At 45.0% G+C, this 20,999-nt stretch overlaps 1 protein-coding gene across 7 annotated transcripts in view; it reads right to left on the bottom strand.

Moving 5' to 3' along the window:
- MGMT (O-6-methylguanine-DNA methyltransferase) overlaps window positions 1-20,999 on the bottom strand; it is a 292,476-nt gene that overhangs the window by 91,060 nt on the left and 180,417 nt on the right. The gene's annotated exons all lie outside the window — the stretch shown is intronic.

The raw sequence follows: 20,999 nt of genomic DNA, 5'->3' as shown, positions 1-20,999 counted from the left end.
TTTATGAGGCCAACATCATTCTGATACCAAAGCCTGGCAGAGACACAACAAAAAAAAAGAATTTTAGACCAATATCCCTGATGAACATTGATGCAAAAATCCTCAATAAAATACTGGCAAACCGGATTCAGCAGCACATCAAAAAGCTTATCCACCATGATCAAGTGGGCTTCATCCCTGGGATGCAAGGCTGGTTCAACATTCGCAAATCAATAAACGTAATCCAGCATATAAACAGAACCAAAGACAAGAACCACATGATTATCTCAATAGATGCAGAAAAGGCTTTTGACAAAATTCAACACCCTTTCATGCTAAAAACGCTCAATAAATTTGGTATTGATGGAACGTACCTCAAAATAATAAGAGCTATTTATGACAAACCCACAGCCAATATCATACTGAATGGGCAAAAACTGGATAAATTCCCTTTGAAAACTGGCACAAGACAGGGATGCCCTCTCTCACCACTCCTATTCAACATAGTGTTGGAAGTTCTGGCTAGGGCAATCAGGCAAGAGAAAGAAATCAAGGGTATTCAGTTAGGAAAAGAAGAAGTCAAATTGTCCCTCTTTGCAGATGACATGATTGTATATTTAGAAAACCCCATTGTCTCAGCCCAAAATCTCCTTAAGCTGATAAGAAACTTCAGCAAAGTCTCAGGATACAAAATTAATGTGCAAAAATCACAAGCATTCTTATACACCAGTAACAGACAAACAGAGAGCCAAATCATGAATGAACTTCCATTCACAATTGCTTCAAACAGAATAAAATACCTAGGAATCCAACTTACAAGGGATGTAAAGGACCTCTTCAAGGAGAACTACAAACCACTGCTCAGTGAAATAAGAGGACACAAACAAATGGAAGAACATACCATGCTCATGGATAGGAAGAATCAATATCGTGAAAATGGCCATACTGCACAAGGTTATTTATAGATTCAATGCCATCCCCATCAAGCTACCAAAGAGTTTCTTCACAGAATTGGAAAAAACTGCTTTAAAGTTCATATGGAACCAAAAAAGAGCCCACATTGCCAAGACAATCCTAAGTCAAAAGAACAAAGCTGGAGGCATCACACTACCTGACTTCAAACTATACTACAAGGTTACAGTAACCAAAACAGCATGGTACTGGTACCAAAACAGAGATATAGACCAATGGAACAGAACAGAGTCCTCAGAAATAATACCACACATCTACAGCCATCTGATCTTTGACAAACCTGACAAAAACAAGAAATTGGGAAAGGATTCCCTATTTAATAAATGATGCTGGGAAAATTGGCTAGCCATAAGTAGAAAGCTGAAACTGGATCCTTTCCTTACTCCTTATACGAAAATTAATTCAAGATGGATTAGAGACTTAAATGTTAGACCTAATGCCATAAAAACCCTATAAGAAAACCTAGGTAGTACCATTCAGGACATAGGCATGGGCAAAGACTTCATGTCTAAAACACCAAAAGCAACGGCAGCAAAAGCCAAAATTGACAAATGGGATCTAATTAAACTAAAGAGCTTCTGCACAGCAAAAGAAACCACCATCAGAGTGAACAGGCAACCTACAGAATGGGAGAAAATTTTTGCAATCTACTCATCTGACAAAGGGCTAATATCCAGAACCTACAAAGAACTCAAATTTACAAGAAAAAAACAAACAACCCCATCAAAAAGTGGGCAAAGGATATGAACAGACATTTCTCAAAAGAAGACATTCATACAGCCAACAGACACATGAAAAAATGCTCATCATCACTGGCCATCAGAGAAATGCAAATCAAAACTACAATGAGATACCATCTCACACCAGTTAGAATGGCGATCATTAAAAAGTCAGGAAACAACAGGTGCTGGAGAGGATGTGGAGAAATAGGAACACTTTTACACTGTTGGTGGGATTGTAAACTAGTTCAACCATTATGGAAAACAGTATGGTGATTCCTCAAGGATCTAGAACTAGATGTACCATATGACCCAGCCATCCCATTACTGGGTATATACCCAAAGGATTATAAATCATGCTGCTATAAAGACACATGCACACGTATGTTTATTGCAGCACTATTCACAATAGCAAAGACTTGGAATCAACCCAAATGTCCATCAGTGACAGACTGGATTAAGAAAATGTGGCACATATACACCATGGAATACTATGTAGCCATAAAAAAGGATGAGTTTGTGTCCTTTGTAGGGACATGGATGCAGCTGGAAACCATCATTCTCAGCAAACTATCACAAGAACAGAAAACCAAACACCGCATGTTCTCACTCATAGGTGGGAACTGAACAATGAGATCACTTGGACTTGGGAAGGGGAACATCACACACCGGGGCCTATCATGGGGAGGGGGGAGGGGGGAGGGATTGCATTGGGAGTTATACCTGATGTAAATGACGAGTTGATGGGTGCTGACGAGTTGATGGGTGCAGCACACCAACATGGCACAAGTATACATATGTAACAAACCTGCACGCTATGCACATGTACCCTAGAACTTAAAGTATAATAATAATAATAAATAAAAAAAAAAGAAAATTTGTTATAAAGCTACAATAATTAAAGTAGTGTGGTATCATGGGAGAATAAGCAAATAGGACAATAAAATGGAATTGACAACTGAGAAACAGACTCATTTCACTTGTGACAAAGGGTTCACTGCATACACATGGGGAATGAATGGACTTCTCAACATGAATAAATATCCATTTAGAGATGGCCCGTATCTCCTGCTATAAACCCAAACAACAAAAAACAAAACCAACTGCAATGAAATCATAACTGTAAATGTGGGAGCAAATAACTGTAACTTCTAGAACAGGAACAGGCAAACCACAGCCTGTGGACCAACTGTGGCCCAGAATCTAAGAATGATTTTTATACTTCTAAAGGTTACTCTTAAAAAAAAAAGATGAATATGTAGCAGAGACTATCTGTGGTCCACAAAGCTTAAAATATTTACTGCTTAGTCCTTTACAGAAAAAAGTTTGCCAACCTATGGTCTACAAAAATAGGAGAATATCTTCATGTTCTTATGGGAGAGAAACGACTGTCCCAGGAATGACTGGTTTAGAAACTGATTACTAAGAAAACCCAGAAAAGTGTGAATAGGGTTACCTCTGGGAGCAGCAGCAGCAAAAGATGGGAGGGAACACAAAGCAGAGTTCTGAGGGGCCGCCATGGTTTGTCTCTTGATCTGCATGATGGTTACACAAAGATTCATTGCGGGCGCTTCTCTCCATGTGTATTATCTTCATAACAAAAATGGTTAGAAACAACGGGTGACACTTCAAAAACTGATTCCCAAGATGGTATGGATACAATTTCAGGGTTTGAGTACATTTTTGGCAATATGACAGTCCAAGTGAATCTCAGTTATGTAAGGCTGGGAAGCTTTCAACATGCGCTGGTTTTCAGTAAATCATAAATGCTTCTCAGCTGTGGGGACCAAGCCAAGAACTTCCAGCAATCACCTGTTAATTACCTTACGTTCCATAAGTAGTAAACATCACAAACACAAACTTCTACAACTGTTGGGTAGGCACATCCCATCAACAGTATCACTACTTTCAGCATTGTTGTCTAGGTTCTGGTCAACACATGACAAGATGAAGAAACAACAGATACAAATATTAGGAAGGAAAAAACAAAATTGTCATTATTTCCAGGTATTATTTGAGAAAGTTAAAGAGAATAAATTGATGTTAGAACTAATAAGAGAATTTAGCAGAATGCCCAAATATAAAAGTCAACAGCTTTTCTGTATTTCAGAAATAATAAATTAGTAATTTCAATGAGGCAAAAAGAGCTCATTTATAAAACAAATGTTAAAAAATATATATGACTAAACATAGCAAAAAAATATGAGTTCTATGGCTCACAGTATAAAATTTTATGGAAAGACATTTAAAAAGTGCTGAATAAGTGAAAAAACAGCATATTCCTAGATAGGAAAATATCCAAAATATGAATTTTCTCAAAATTAACACAAATTCATTGTGATCCCAAATTAATGTACATAGTGAATGCACCCTGAATCAAAACTGTAACTGGATTTTTAAAACGTGAAAGTTGACAAATGCATTCTAAAACATGGAAAAAGATACATGAGCAAGAACATTGAAATAGTTAAAATTTGTTTCAAATGACTTCAAACTTACAGAAAAGTTACAAGAATACAGAGAACACCGGTATATTCTTTACCCAGATTCACCTGTTTTTACCATCTTGCCACTGTTTTCTCTTTCTCTCCCCCTCCCTCCCCACACATACATTATTATTTGTTGGTGTGAACCATTTCAGAGTTATTGTGTGTATATCACACATCTTATTTCCTAAGAAAAAGAATATTCTCTTAGGTAACCATAATACAGTACAGTTGTCAAACTGAGGAAATTCTACATCAACACAGTGCTTTTATCTAACATATAATCCATAGCCAATTTTGTCAATTGTCCCAATACGTCTCCCTCACAGTACACTTTCCCTGGAGTACAGGCTCACACATTGTATTCAGTCATCATGTTTCTTCAGTCTCCCTCAAGCTGGAACAGTTTTACAGCCTTTGTCTTTCAGGACATTAACATTTTTTACATAAAGTGCAACTCACCCTTGTTGGTGTTTAGTTCTGTAAGTTCTGACAAACACCTACAGTCACATGACCATCACTAAGATCAAGTCAGAGTTCCATCATCCCAAGTACTTCCTGTAGCCCTTTAGAGGCAACCTCTCTCCCCGTCAATCCCACCCCTCGCAACCACTGATTCGCTGTCCCAGTGGTTTTGCCTCCCCCAGTCAGTCCTGTAAGTGGAGTAATGTCATCATGTCATCTCAGCGTCTGGCTTCTTTCCCTATCAAATGCATAATGCCTTGAGAGTCATTCGTGATGTTGTATGTATCAACTGTCTGCTCCTTTCTCGGGGCTGATCTGAACTGCACGGTACGGATGAACTACGGCTTATCTACCTACTCAGTTCTCCAAGTGAGGGAATGGCTGTTTAAGGCTTGGAGAGACTCTGAGTAAAGCCACTGCAGTGTGTGAGTGTGAGAGAGAGAGAGAGAGAGAGAGAGAGAGTGTGTGTGTGTGTGTGTGTGTGTGAGAGAGAGAGTGAGAGAGAGAGAGAGAGTGAGAGTGAGAGAAAGAGAGTGAGAGAAAGAGAGTGAGAGAAAGAGAGTGAGAGAGAAAGAGAGTGAGTGAGAGAGAGAGAGTTGGGAGAGGGGAGAGGATGGGTGGGGGAGGGGAGAGGATGGGTGGGGGAGTGGAGTGGGTACATGGGGGGTGAGTGAACGAGTGGTTGGTTGAGTGGGTGCGTGGGTGAAGAGTGAGGGAGTGCGTGGGTGTGTGAGTGGGTATTTGTTTTTGTTCACTTGAGTAAACATTTAAGTCAGATTTCTGCGCCATACGGTAAGTGTATGTTCAACTTTATTTTTTAAACCTGCCCGACTGTCACCTTGGCAGCCGTAATTGAGCATTTTCGCCCGCAATGGACTCCGGCTGCTCTGCAACTTCATTAGCACTTGGCGCGGTCAGTTCACTATAGCCATTCTAATAAGCATGTAGTGGAATCTCCTTGTGGTTTTAGTTTTCCTTTAAAAAGAGCAAAGTCGTTGAGTGTATTTTCATATGCTTATCTTCCATTTAAACGCATTCTTTGGTGAAGTGCCTGGTCCAATGTTTTGCCCATTTTAAAAACTGGCTTCTCCTCCCCACCGCTAATTCTGGGCTCATTTTGTATTCTTCCTTCTCATCCTCCTTATCATTCTTCTTGTTCTAGGCTCCTTTTGTGTCTTTGCTGCCCCCATCCTGGAATCAGCCATTTCTCCAAGTTGCACAAGATCCTTTCAGTGGTGCATGATATTTTGGAAATAAGACTGTGAACTATGTGTGTTCTTTGTGACTGGGGTATTACTGCCTCTAGGCCTTTTTAGTTCTAGCTAGAGCTGGAAGAACATATGTGCATGTTTGAGAAATAATGAGTCCATACAGATGGTGCTGATTCCAAGCCAACTGCACCTTCTTCCTTCTTGACCCCTATTCCGCATCATTGTCCCTCTTCTTCACAGGGGGTTCTCCCAAACATCAACACACTGAGTCATTTTCTCAATCTACATACACATGAAATAATTTCACACCACTATGAAAAACAAAGTTATTAAGAAGAATATTTGTAGTTTTCCTCCTACAATTGAGTACATGTCATCAGAGTACAGTGTTTAATTTACTTGCATTGGTACTTTTTTCCTTCCTTTTTGCATGATTATAGTATTCATCTGCAATGCAATGAACAGATTTCCTAATACCAAACTACCCTTGCATTCCTGGGCATAGAAATGGTATATTTGTTGAGGTATATTATACTACTAATGAGGTGTCGGAATCTATTCACTAATATTAGTTAGGATTTCTGCATCAATATTCCCATGTGAGATTAGTTTTTATTTTCTTTGTAATATACTATCTTTATCAAGTTTAGTTTTCAATTCATACTTGCTTCTTAAAACATACAGGACATGGCCGGGTGCGGTTGCTCATGCCTGTAATCCCATCACTTTGGGAGGCCGAGGTGGGTGGATCACGAGGTCAGGAGATCGAGACCATCCTGGCTAAAACGGTGAAACCCCATCTCTACTAAAAATACAAAAAATTAGTCGGGTGTGGTGGCGGGCACCTGTAGTCCCAGCTACTCGGGAGGCTGAGGCAGGAGAATGGCGTGAACCTGGGAGGCGGAGCTTGCAGTGAGCCGAGATCGTGCGACTGCACTCCAGTCTGGGCAACAGAGTGAGACTCCATCTCAAAAAAAAAAAGAATATGGGATGTTTCCCTTCATTTCTTATGCTTTTAAACAATTTATGTATCATTAGAATCATCTACACAAAAGATTTACTAGAATTCCCCTGTGAAAGCAACTGGGACCAGACCCATTTTGTGAGGTAGTTCTTTGAAAATGTTCTCTATTTCTTCCATGTAAATTGGTTTATTTAAGCTTTCTATCTCTACTGGGGTTAATTTTGCTAAAACTGGATTTTTCCTAATTATGCACTTCAAAAATGTTTTCATATTTATTTGCAAATTAGTCTCTTGTGCTTTTTAAAAACTTCTGTATCAATACTTATTTCCCTGTTGTCATTCTCATTTTATATATTTGTGTTTCCCCATTTTTTCCTTGAATAAAATAACTAATGATTTGTCTGTTTAATTTCTTTTTCAAAGAAACTAGAATTTGATTGATTAAATAAATGCTTTTTCCTTCTCTACTTCATTATTTTCTGCTTCCATTATTTCCTCTCCTATACTTTTCTTTGGCTTCCCTTTTAATTTTTCATAGTTTTCTGAGTTTGGTATTAATTCCATTTATTTTTCTTCCCACATTTTTACTGGTATATTTGTCTACAGTCATGAATTCTCTAATCATTGCATTAACTATGCCTTTGATACACAGTTATTATTTTACAGACATTCTATTATGTTGGTTTATATTTATACTTTCATTCAAGAATAAGTTTTAAGTTTCTAGGTGGATGGGCCTTGTTTCTGTTAACAATTTATAGTTTTATTGCACTGTGATCAGAGAATGTTGATTGTAAAAATTCTTTTATGAAACTTTTCTTTGTAACCTAGTTTTTGATAAGTTTTTGTAAATATTCCATGTATGCTGAGAAAAAGATGTATTTTCTACCCAGCGAACGTATTTCATTTCAGTATGTATCTGTGATGGGACAGGTTGTTTGGATCTCCTGTATCATTCCTTTCTTGTGGCCGCTTGACCTGTCTTGTACTGAGACAAGGTCTCAGTGTAATGGTGTGTTAAATCTCTGAACATTTCCGTGTTTCTCTTTCTCTTTGTATGTGCTGTAGGTTCTGCTTTATACAGGTGGTTTCTGTGTTACATGGGTTTTATCTTCATTATGAGTGTGACTTTTAGCATTTTAAGGTGTTCTCATTTGTCTCTGATAATGCCTTTTTAGCCTGATTTCTGCTTGGTCTAATCCCAAGATGGCAACCCCGCTTCCCTGTGGTTTCCTGTGCCTGATGAATCGCTGCCCACCCCTTTGCCCTTCCCTTGTGAATCACCGTGTTTCAGGTGTGCTGCTCACACATGCTGAGCTACGCGTTGCCTTACCAGGCCAACATGAAATTTCATTTCCAGAAGCAGCTAAGCCCCTGACAGTTCCTGACACAGCTTCCGCTTTGTCTTGTTGGCTGATGCTGGAATTACAGTGAGGTTTACTGTGTCTCTCTGCTTAGCCTGCTTTGCTCTTTCTTTTAGGTTAATATTTCTAAAGTGTTTTTATTCTAGTGGTATATTCGTGTATATATCTTTCATAGTGTCTGTAATCTAGGATGACCAACTTGTCCCAGTTTATCCAGGATTTTCCCAGCATTAAAACGGAAAGTTCCATGTCCTGGGAGGCCCCTCAGTCACAGGCGAGCTGGGATGACTGGTCACCTTATTATTTTAATTCCTTTTTTTCCTTGCCTAACCTTCCACTTCCTGGTGAGCTTGAAATAGTTTCCTTTGACTCCTACCTATGACCTATACAACAGGCCACGATCTTATTCTACTTCCCCCAACTCCTCTTTTTTAAAATTTTTATTATCCCTGTTCTGTCAGACTATTTGTTTATGATCCTACCTCCTGTGTCCCCACCCCCATTCTTATTTACAAACAAGACTGAAAAAGGACACATGTCTACATGTGGAACTGTCTGCAGAGCCACATTCCTATCAGGGAAGAGCTGGCCCAGGGATAGCAATGGACAGAACAGAGCCTGTTTCTAGACCCACACACATGCAAGGTCAGAATAAGACGAAGGGGGCATTTCAGTGAAGAGGGTAGATGACAACAAAGCCTATGGAAAGGGTGTAGAAAAATCATCTATGGAGAAAAACCTTATGTCAGATCATGTCTCAGGTCACACAAAAGCAAATTATCAGTAAATTAAAAATATTAAAACAAAACCGTAAGTCAAGATAATCCTTTTTTGAAATCTTACGGTGGTAATGGTGCTTCAAAGCAGGACTCAAAACTGGAAACTCCAATAAATGGATTGTCAGATTAAACTGTGGAAAAGTTTAAAACTCCAGCATGACTAAAAGACACCACTAAACTGCTAAGAGAAGAGACTAGAATAAGATATGTATAACTTGTTAGACAAAGGACTAGTAGCCATACTGTAGAGTTACTAAAATAAAAAGAAATAACGGAAAAAAGCAAAGAATATATATAAGTAAATCAAAGGAGAAGAAAATATAATTGGCTAATAAACACAAAAAGTTGCACATCAATAGTTGTCAAATGTAAGCTTTTTGAAAAGATAAAAAGCCATTTTAGAAATCCTCTGTTTGCAGCGGTGTGAGAAATGGATGCGTCTTTATTACTGCTGAGAGTATGAGCTGGTACAGCCTTATGAGGGGGGTCTGGGCTGCACCCGTGAAATTTAAATGTGTACGCCCTTCGGCCAAACAATTCCTCTCCTAGACGTCTATCCCACAGAAATACTTGCACATAGCACAGAAATACAGACATACACAAATGTTCATAACACCATAAAAGCAAAAAAAAGTTGGAAATAAACTAAATTTCCACTCAAAGTGGGAAGAGTTAATAAATTACAGTAATCCATAATACAGAACCAGCTATGGAAAGCCTATGATATATTAGGAAGTTAAAGTCCTACTCACAAAAGAATATACTATGTACTTTTCAGGTAAAGGCAGGTAAGAACGGGGAAGTATATTTACAACAGAAACAGATTTATAAGGTTGCATTCCAAAGGACTAAGATTGATTGCTTCTGGAAAGAGGATTTTATGGCTGTACTTCTACAGTTGAAGTTTTTTAAATAATAAATTTGTGTTACTTTAAAAATTTTCAAGTCAAAAAGGAAAAACAATGTAAAATCAACAGTGACATACAAACATTCTCCAGAAAGAGATACGCCCTCCTCTGGCTACGCAAACCGTGCGTGCACGTGTGATGTGCATGTGCTTTTGTGTGTGTGTGTGTGTGTGTGTGTGTGCGTGTTGGGGGTGGCGATCTTCCTCTTTGTGAAAAGAAAAGGTCTCCCTTGAAGTCTTTGCATATTTCTGAGGGGTTGCTCCCCCTAACCTAAGCACATGCATTAATTTCACATTATAGAAACCCACAGCAGAGGCAGGAGAGAAAGATGGAATCAATTCAGATAATGGTGGAGGGCTCCATGCCCCTCAGCATGCTGAAGAGGAAGCCAGGCTGCCGGGACAGAAAAGCCGCCCTTCCCAGCGGACTCCCCACTGACTCTGTCAGAGGTCCCAAGGCCTCTCTGCAGTGCTCTGTAGGTTCTTGGGTGTTTTTTGTTTTAATCTCAAGTTTGATGGGGTATCAGTTTCGTAAGGGTAGAAACTATGTTTTCTTCCTCCCCAAGGTGCTCCCCCACACCTTAGCCTCTGAAGAAATGGCTGCAGGATGCCTTCCAACTAGAACCCCTGAGACAGACCACAGGCGAACAGCCCTCGCCCATCCACCACGATACCACCCCATGCTATCAAAAAGGTTAATGTAATACTTTAACTGCAAAAAGATTTACACCAGCACGTGTTCTGGGAAATGAAAACGAAGGATTAATAAATGAGTGCTCAGAAATGAAACCACAATTGGCAGTGAGATGAAAAATCAGAATGGGGTAAAAGCGACAGGACAGAAAGAGGAAGTTATAAACTTAGTTCTGAAAAGACAAATGGTTGTTGGAATTGGCAGTAAAAAACCAAAATGTCGCATGAAATAATTGTTCCTTATTTAGAAGAAAAGCACCAAAGACCACGCAAATCCTTCACTGCACAGGTGATGAAAGAGAAAACACGGCCTCATCTTCCATCATCTACTAATACCATAGAGAGCTCGGGAGTGGGGCAGAGATATTCGGATGACCACCCTACGCCCCATCCCCTGTGCCCAAGTATCAGGTGCTGGGCATTCGCCATTACTCAATTTCAATCTTTAAGGAGGACTTTGGTTCAATTTAGACTTTTACTTCTGTTTTTGTGTCAGTCTATAAATTTCAGAACACTTTTTCTGAAGTTTCATACTGTTCCAGAAAAGCTTTCCTGGCAGCTACTCACGGAATATTTTCAGGCTAAACTACTCTTCAGAATGTCACACCCTCATTCATCATTAAATAATAATGCTAGTAGCCTCGGAACTAATAGGCATGCTGTGCGACTTCCACTTCTGTTCTCATGAGCAGGTACAATGGCCTGTGCTCTCCAGAGAGTTTGCCACGAAGCTAACTCCCTTATGCCGTGGATACAGGGAGGATCTGTTCTATCTTCAAGCAAACGCATTTGGAAAACAACCAAGGCAGAGACAGCTACATCGGAGTATCTTTTTTTTTTTTTTTTTTTTTTTTTTTAGAAGACGGGGAGTCTTGCTCTGCGACCCAGGCTGGAGTGCAGTGGTGCGATCTCGGCTCACTGCAACCTCTGCCTCCCAGCTTCAAGCAATTATCCTGCCTCAGCCTCCCGAGTAGCTGAGACTACAGGTGTGCACCACCACACCAGGGTAATTTTTGTATTTTTAGCAGGGACGGGGTTTCATTGTGTTGGCCAGGCTGGTCTCGAACTCCTGACCTCAGGTAATCCACCCACCTCGGCCTCCCAAAATGTTGGGATTACAGACGTGAGCCACTGCGCCCAGCCTCAAGTATCTTCTGAAACAACATGAAGTCATCAAAACGAAGGATTTTTGTTGTTATGGTTGCACCCACAAAATCCAAAACGAGTGTATTAAGATAACATTAAATTGTACCTATGCCACAGATGAAGCTAAAATGTATACAAGGAAATCCAGCGACACCTGGGAGGCCTCGAATGCTACAATTTACGGTAGCCTACAGGGGGCGTTTTCAGCGTTAGGGTTGGGCACGAGAGCTAAGGGCGAGAACAGCAGTTAAGGACACTGAGGAAGGGCCCATCTAGGCTCAGGATGTTTGTAAACACAGGCTGGAATCCAGCTAGCCAATCAGGTTAATACATTATGACACAGAAATGTGGTGTTAATTTCATTTCAATCAGCTAAACTTACTTTCTTGAAAGATAATTTCTTCCAGGACATGTCACATCACTGCAGAACTCTAACATGTGGTGAGCTCCCTTGTTTTAAAAGAGCAGGCTGGGCTTCAACTCTCAAAGCACGATATTAGATATTTAGATATGTGAAAAACTCACTGATGTTAATGGGAATAACATGGACTTTCGAAGCAAGATTTCAAAATGTCGGGGTTAAAAATCCTACTGAATTAGAATCAAATAAGTCTCTGAGAAATACTGGCAAGCCAACGCAGTGCATACCAGGCGGGCTCTGAGGGTCACTTGTCATTCAGCATTTTGGTGTTGCTCTCAATGCATATTTTATAAAACAAATAGAGTAGCAAATCCCTGTGTCTGTTTTAAGGTGGCAAGGCAAGGCGACGCTGTTCGTCATTAGTCAATAACGGAGCTGTGTTAGTCTAACGGTGCCGCTCTCCTTCCCTTGCAGACCTCCAGGGCAATCACCTGTAGAATTATCCCATCTGCTGCAGCGAGAGCCAGAAGCCCGTCTTCCATCTTAGTTCCTAACTTGGGATTCATAGAAGGGGGAAAAAACTCCACAATTAGGTCTTTCAAGAAAAAGAAAAAAAGCAAAAACAAAACAGCATAATAGGACCAGGGAGATCACCTTTAGGTTTGAAAGATCCCCCAGAGATTTGATGATCTTTGGGAGATGGGGGGGGGGAACTACTAATCTCACCACCACATTAAATATACATTTACGAGAATTTCGTCAGCCGAAGAAAATAGGATAGAGGTGCCAATTAGGGAAGAGCCGGTTCAGGCTTCGCACTCATGGGATGGGGGCTCCTCACTGGAGGGTGGCAAATACTCCTATTCCCAGCATCTCCATGACAACGGGGGCCTCACGAAGTCAGGTCACACTGCTAGGGGTCACTGTGATGACTCCGCACACGCTAAGAGACCGCAGTCCTTGTGGGTCCTTCGGGGTGTGTGTGTGTGTGGTGGAGGGGCTGGCCAGCCTGTCCCCCCAGCTCCAGCTCCTCCTCCAGGCTGTCAGAGGCCATTTCCTCAGCAATCACCACATTTAAAACTCACCCCATCCCTCCTCCCTACTTTAGAATTCTCCAAGACACTGACCAGCATCTGGCTTTGAAGTGCATTTCACCTGTTTCTTCTGTCTCAGGCCTGCCCCACCTCCACCCCCAGACAAGACGAGGGGTGCCTCAGGGCAGGGTTTATCTGGTTTGTTTGTTGCCCGCCCCCCCTCCCCCCCCCCCCTCCCGCCACAATCCCTAGAACGCAGGAGGTCCTTGCTAAGTATTTACATTAATTAAAGGAAGCTGGTAGATCTCTGGCCTATTTCACAATTACTTGCCAATAAATAGTCACATACAGGCGTATTCCTGAATTTTCAATGGAATGTGTCAGACGGGTAGGAAAATCCCGATAATTCGAAGCACTTAATGCCAGCAGGAGGAAAGGAAGCTCCAGGGACAGTCGTCTGTGTCAACTCTGGGCAGGCAAACACACTTAAATCCCCAGGACAGGGGATCTGTCCCCAAATGAAACACGATTGGCAGTCTATGGGATCTCCTACAGTTACTTAGAACTTGCTAAGTGGTTGCAAATCCCTAGCCTAATTCACAGAGCTCACCTAACTCGCAGACGTTGTGGTAGCTTTAGGTGTCTTAGAAAATGAAGTGCACTGTTTTTGCTGTCTTCTGCATGGAAGTTATTTTGGGTTAAGAAGCCTAAGAGTTGGGTCTGAGAGGTGTGGAAAAACCCTCCTCCCGGCGTGAAAGGAAAATCTTGGGGCCCCAAAATTACTAAGCTAAAGGGGAAAGTCAAGCTGGAAACTGCTCAGGGCCAACCTGCCTCCCGTTCTATTCAAAGCCATCCGTCTGCTCACTGAGAAAGACATCTCCGATTGCCTCCTTTGGAGAGGCTTATCAGAAACTCTGTGCAACCACTTGACTCTCACCAACCTGTGACCTGGAAGCCCTCTCCCTGCTTTGAGTTGTCCCCGCCTTTCTGGACAGAACCAATGTACTTCTTATACATATTGATTGATATCTCATGTCTTTATAAAATGTATAAAACCAAGCTGTGCCCCAGCCACCTGGGGCACATGTCGTCAGGACCTCCCGAGGCTGGGTCACGGGCACATGTCCTTCATCTTGGCAAAATAAACTTTCTAAATTAACTGAGACCATCTCGGATATTTGGAGTTCACACCAGAAAGGACGTGCTGATGCTGCTTCCAGAGCCCTGGGAGTAGGCCCCACCCCTCCTCACCCTGCAGGAGGCAGTACCAGGGAGCTCCCACGGAGATGCCCAACCAGGAGCCCTCCCATGCTCGGGGCTGAAGCCTGTGTTCACTAGGCAGACAGTGGCCACAACTGGTTCCGGAAAGAGGGGGTCTTGCTGCCCTCATGCCATGGATGTGATGTTTGTCACCTCCAGACTGCAGTCCACACTCCCCGGAAGACAAGTCCTGGGTAACAGCCTACGTAGAACAGCAGTGCCATAGTCCTGAAGGGACTCCAGGAGGGGCACCACCACCGACTACTTGAATTCTCCTTGGCCTTTCACCTGGGTTCCCTGGAATCAACAGTCTGCATCTGCGATGTGTCTCGTTAATTCAGGGGTCGTCCGGTGAAGAGCTTGGCTAGCTGGCCCTTCTGAGACCTGAGCTCAATCCCTGGGCCAGGGCACCTCTGACTGCCGCCCGGCTGAGCTATCTGGGACTGCTGTTGCCGGTTTATTTAAACACATGGAACCTCTCATCCACACTCTTTCAGTGCAAAATCAGTGCCTGCTCTATATGAAAACTGTGCGTTTCCTCCAGAAACGCATGCGCTGTGTGCTTACCATGTGCTTTTGCAAGATTTAGAGAGCGTGAGCATGAAGAGAAAACCCAAATCCATCCAAAGTGAAATTCCCCTCTGCTCACGTAACGACAACCCACAGCTATATTGAGAAACAGTTCCCTTCCTGCCTTCACTGTTAAACAGTGATTTATATTTATATTTTTCTCCTTTTCAAGGGATTACAAAGTGTTTTACAAGCTCATCCGTGTTTGTTTATGCCAGTCACTCAGCTGGGCGAGTCACACATGAACATGCACAGAAGCCATGAAAGCTCTCCCACAAGGGTCAAAAGGAGACAACAAAGGTCTGGACGTTTAAAACTCAACGGGGAAGTTTTTCCCGCCCTCCCCACCAGCTTCTAGGATGAGGCCCCCTGGAAGCGTCAGGATCAGCGCCTTGGAAAATCAGACCTTAATGGGTTTAAGAAATGGTAATTTGTGAAAGAAATGTGTCTTCAACTGAGTCTAAAGACAGATAAACATTGACTTGCAGCCATGCAAACCACTTGTCCGCACGCTCGGAGGCGGCCCCTCCACACCAGACCAGTGAGGCTGCTCGGCTTTTCTCTCCTGGCAGACACACAGGAAACCATGGCAGCACGCAGTCCTGCATCTGCCCAGGCCCTCCGCCAGACCCCCACGGGACTGTATCCCACCACTACACTGGCTGCGGAATGGCCGCAGTGCTTTCCACGCATACCTCCGTGTGGATGCACAAACGTCCTTAAACCAGGAGCCACCTTGGTAGCCTCTCTCGGCACAGGGCTTCTCCTGGCCTTCCCAGCGAGGCTGAGCCCGGGTACTGCCTGGAGGCTCCCAGGCCGGGCAGGCTCCCTCTCCGTGGCACACCAGGGATGAGGGAGCAGCAGTCACCCTCTCCGCTGAGCCTGCACGGCTTCCTCCCGTTGCTGCTCTACGGACACTTCCTTAGACGCAAGGAATTTGCAAAGACCATTATATGAGATTTCCACTGATTTTCAACGGGAAATCTCACTTCTCTGAGTTGGAAGAATAGTTGGTTTTCTTCTTCGGCATTTGTAAAAACAAGTGACCCACTGTGGCCTGTGCCATCACATTCCAAATGCCCACACAGCCCCCCACCGTCTGGTGTCACGTATCATGACAAGGGGCCTAAGGTACAGGTATGGGCAGGAGGGGGCCCTTGTCCTGCCTGCTGCGGCCAGACAAGCTTCCCAAAACTCCCGACCACCCTCCTTGCACCTCAAGAGGCTTGCACACCCCTGCCTCCTCCCCTCTCTCCAGGGGCTAACCCACCCACACAGGCCCTGTGCTCCAGGCAGCACGTCCCTCACGGCCCCCCATGCAGCCAGTGGGAATGGGGAATGCCCCATCTCTGCCCTCGCTGAGGCTGGTGTCTCAGTCTGAGGTTCATGGTGACGGTCAAAGGATGCAGGCTCAGACGGAGCAGTGGTATGTGATTTCTATCCACTTAACACCAAACTACACACTAAGGAACAGAAGATAAAATCTGAGCACCTTCTCTTCTACCACAAGAGGCTTCAAAGACATGGGAGAGTGTGGCAGGTGCCCGACCCTGCCTGCAGGTCCCTCCAGGACCAGTCCTGTCTCTGTGCCCTGCCCAGGCACCTGCTTCACGCCCTGCACCCCTCTCCATCCTCACCCTTCCCCAGCATGGATCTTCAGGTCTCTCTTCCGATGAAGCTGAGGTCTTGCCGTCTTCTCGGATCCCAAACCACAGATGGGTTACCTTACCATCCAGCTTCCCACCTGCATCCGTATCAGCACAGCTACGCCAACAGCAAGGTGGGGGTCAGCAAGGCAGCCACTGGGGTAGGCAAGGGCAGACAGGCGTGGAGGGTGCAGTAGTAGGGCGTGGACCTCGCTCTGGGCCAGCTGTGCCCAGCACAGGCCACAGTCTTGTCAAGGGGGCAGCGGGGTCTCCAAGCAGGGGTCTCTGAAGGCCGCCCAGTTCTCCCTGCATCCCCAAAGGTGGCTCCACCTGGCCCTAAGACTGCAGGGCCGCTCTCCTCTCATCCCCAGCACAGGGTCCTCCTCATGCCTCACCTGCCCCTAGCCCACTTGACACTTCACATCTGGAAATCTGTGCCTTTCGTCCCAAACACCCTGGGCCGTGGGGCCTCAATGATGCAGAAACAGCCATCCCAGAAGGCCGTGATGGCCGCCACACTGTGCTTCCTGAGGCCTGTCCATTCGGCTCCCCGCGTCTTGCTTGTTCAGCGAGGCACTGCCCATCGTGTGATGTAATCTTGCTTGTTCAGCGAGGCACTGCCCATCACGTGATGTAATCTTGCTTGTTCAGCGAGGCACTGCCCATCGCGTGATGTAATCTTGCAAGCTGCCTGAGACATCTCATCGGGTGGGCCAGCCCACTGCTGACCAGAGTCAAGGGCCACCATCAGGAAGGCCACGTGAGGCCACTCCATCGGTGACCAGGGTTGGGTTTGCAGGCATTACCCCTCCCATATGGGCCATCTGTGCAGCACCTCGGCCTGGGGGCCGCTCGATGTTTTGTGGAGGGAGCAGCCTTGACTGGTAATACACACACACTGCAATTACAGGATCACGTCAAATGGTTTCAGGATGGGTGTGAAGCTGAGCAGTTACTGTTAGCAATAAATCCACAAGATACTGGCCATCCTGAGGGGGTGAAAAATGATCAATGTTTTCAAATACAAAAGGACAGAGACTTAGGGATCCTAATTTTCAAAGCCTATATGATTTACATTTGTAGTTCAGATTATTTGGAAGTTGACTCCAGAGCAGGCTCGATGACAGAATGAGAACTGCTGATTAATAACCGGACAGGCAGTCCAGTGGCGCAGAGTCTCGATGTTTCAAGGGTGTCTAGAAATAAAGACGAGGAAAGGCTGTGTATAACCTGGTCCACGTTTCTCTTTTGTCACAGCCGACTGGATGACGAAGCATTCTGGGACAAGATCAGTCTCAGTCAGCCCTGGAAGGATCCCGAGAGCCAGTGGATCCGTGTCCTAGGGCTGGCATTCTGCTGGCATCCTCAGCCCATACCGCTTGGGAAGGAACTTGAAGACAGAGCTGCCAGCACAGTCCCAAAACACCAGGGATGCTACCAGGAGGAACACAGCAAATATTCAGAACAGTGGCGACTGCGGACACAGCTGCATGGATGCAGGGGCCCACTTGGGCGGGTCCCGCACGTCACCCTGTGGGTGAGCCCTGCATGGCAGGGAATCCAGCAGGCACTAAGGTCTCACAGATACAGGCCGGCAGGCCATCTGGCACCAGCTGACTCTCTCCAGCAGCTGACTTGCGGAGGACAGGGTCCTCTCCTGCAGAAGCCCCCAAACAGTAGGCACAGACAGCGGCAGCCGCTGCGGGGGACAGCACCGTGTCACATGACCACTCCTGGGGACTCTGAGTGCTGATGCTCTCTTGCTTCCCTCCTCCCACCTTCAACTTTGCGATCAGCTCGGAAGTCTGCTCTCAGGCCTCTGAAAGCCTTCGCATGGGTGCAAGCACATACTAGAATCTTCCCTCTCCAGACTCCTCTGGTCCCTCAGGAGGTCAGAAACGCGCCCCTCCTTTCGCCTTCCAGGAAGGGGGCCTGAATCACCCAGGGGACCCACCGTGCAGGCAGGCAGCTCACCTTGCTGTCAAAGACACTTTTCTCTCCACTCTACTGGAACTCCAGCGTCTCCGCTCGGGGGCTGCCAGGGCCAGAGCAAGGATGCCGAGCCCCGCAGTCCTGAAACCTGGCTGGAAGACGAGTGTTCCCTGCAAGGCCAGCAAGCTCCTCAAGCAGCGGGGAAGCACAGGGCAGGCCAGGGCCCTGTCTCCCAGGGGGCCTTTCTATTGTCTTCAGTCCTGGTTTCATAGCTCCCCCATTCACACAAGCCCCGACACATCTACTCCTACACACGATCCCACAAACCCGACTTCCGACAGCAGCTTCCCCAGAGCCTTTCCTCTCGGGCACTCAGTGTGCAGGCCCAACACGTGAGTGAAGCGAGTGGCCCTGGCCAACACTGAACACCACCGTGCCACCGGCCTCTATGTTTCCAGCCCCCAGAGAACAACTAAAGGATTTTTAGGTTGAGTTATTAATGGAAACTCAGTTCAATTTGGGATCAGTGCAGCTCAGAAACTGGATTAAGATATTTTTTCTTTCTTTTTAACTAGCACATGCTGTCCAATGAAGAATTCACACACTGCAGGGCCGTTTCTTCCTTTTGATGGGTGAATTGTGTCTTTAATCAAACCAAATACGAAATGAAAAACATCTGTGGAAACAATCCAACAGAGCTGGGATGAGCACGTTCTCTCATGCAAACTGCCTGTATGGATTCTATAGGTGACATTTTCCCCCTGGTGAGTTATAATTATCATCATATAACCCTTGGTGTTTTCACATTGGGGGATGATGTCTTTCAGTTTGCAGAAAATTAGGTAGACAAATACATCTGGCTAAATGTAGCGGATGAAGACATAAATGGAATAAAAAGGGGCAATTTGTTCACTATAGTAAAAACCATGTAATACTTTACATTTGACTTTGCCATTGAACATTTCTATAAAATGCTTTTTTCCCTTAAAAAAAAGGTTTTCCTAGAGCCAAATGACCTTTAAAGAAATTCACTCACACTAGTTCTTTCTTTAGCTTATTAGACACCAGGGACCACCACATTACTAATTAATGCATAAAGAATGCGATCTAGAAACGCCGGTGCTGCAGGTACTGGAGAAACAAGCACCTAAGGGAAGGCTAAGGCCAAGATGGGACCTGAGCTACCAGGGGCGGGAGCCTCCGGGCCGGGGCCCACTGGACACAGGCCAAAGGGCTGCAGGGAGGGTGCTGAGGAGATGCTAGGCACAGAGGTGTCCAGAACATCCCGAGAAATCAACAGCATGTGGGAGCAAATACAGAGGTATGGGGTACAGCCAAAGGGGGTCCCCAGGATCCTGTGGCTCCCCAGGTTCCAGCCGGATCTTCAGATCAGCCCCTTGCACACTCTGTCCCCAAGTGGAATGTGACCAGGACTGCGGCCCTTGGCCAGTCACACTGCCAGAAAAAGTCCTGGCCACAACGTGGGAGCCATGGCAGGCAGGGGCAGCCGGCACATCTAGTTCTCCTGAGACTAACCATCTCTGCCCTAGTCCCAGGCACATCGAGAAAGGGTGACAAATTCCTCCTGCCCTCACCAGGGACATGGCTCCAAATGCTGAAATCAAGAAACCTGCATCTTAGCAGTGTGTGACCGAGAAGGGTAAATGTACCACCACCCAAAGTACTTGGAGATGGCCACACCAAGGAAAGTCGTGCTCTTTGAGCAGGATCCCTGTCAGAGGTGGGGGTTACACAGCTCACTGGTAACACTGCAGTGTTCCACTTCCAACATTTCATGTTCAGTAAGAGCCAACCCATGGATCTGCTCCCCACAAAAAGAACAAAAGGATGCAATGGTGAGGGTTTTCTCCATTCATGCGCACTCCTACTCCAGTCACTCACCGGCACCTTCGGGGCATCTGGAGGTAGGACCTTCATTCCATCAGGAGCTGACTCTGGAAGCCCAAAGGTAAGAAGAGCACCCTGGCCAGCAAGGGCTTTAGGTCACAGACCTGCACGTGTGCTCGCGTCCTCTCGTTTGGCAAAGGTGAATCAGAGGACTGGCATGAGACACCAGATTTGCAACAACACCTGCTTTGCGTTACGGTTCACAATTATGAATGTGCAAAGCACAAAAGCACCTCGAGGCTGCACAAGCCCCTCCCAGGGTGAGGCTACCCACTGGTGGTCTCAAAACCACTAGGACCCCTCATCCAGGGATTATTCGCTAGAAGCTCCCAAACAGATGTAAAGAAGGAGAGTCTGCTCTGGCCACGAGCCGGTGGGTGCCCTTCCTTTTGTTTCTTGCATGAATTAATAATTATTTAATAATATCAAAAATATTTCTCAACTGAGACCTTTTGAGCTCTACAATGCCGATCTCCTTGAGAAACGGACCCTCTCTAGATGCTAAAGAGGAAAAAGACTAATGCGAAGAAGAAAAAAAATACAGGCAGAATGTGGGGAAGATAAACAGTTTAAATATGATAATTGCTTCGATAGCGTCGGCAA

This window comes from Macaca fascicularis, chromosome 9 (assembly GCF_037993035.2).
Source record: "Macaca fascicularis isolate 582-1 chromosome 9, T2T-MFA8v1.1".
In the NCBI taxonomy this organism is placed as follows: Eukaryota; Metazoa; Chordata; class Mammalia; order Primates; family Cercopithecidae; genus Macaca; species Macaca fascicularis.
The sequence above is the reverse complement of the archived record's forward strand: the minus strand, read 5'-3'. Positions and strand labels throughout refer to the sequence as shown.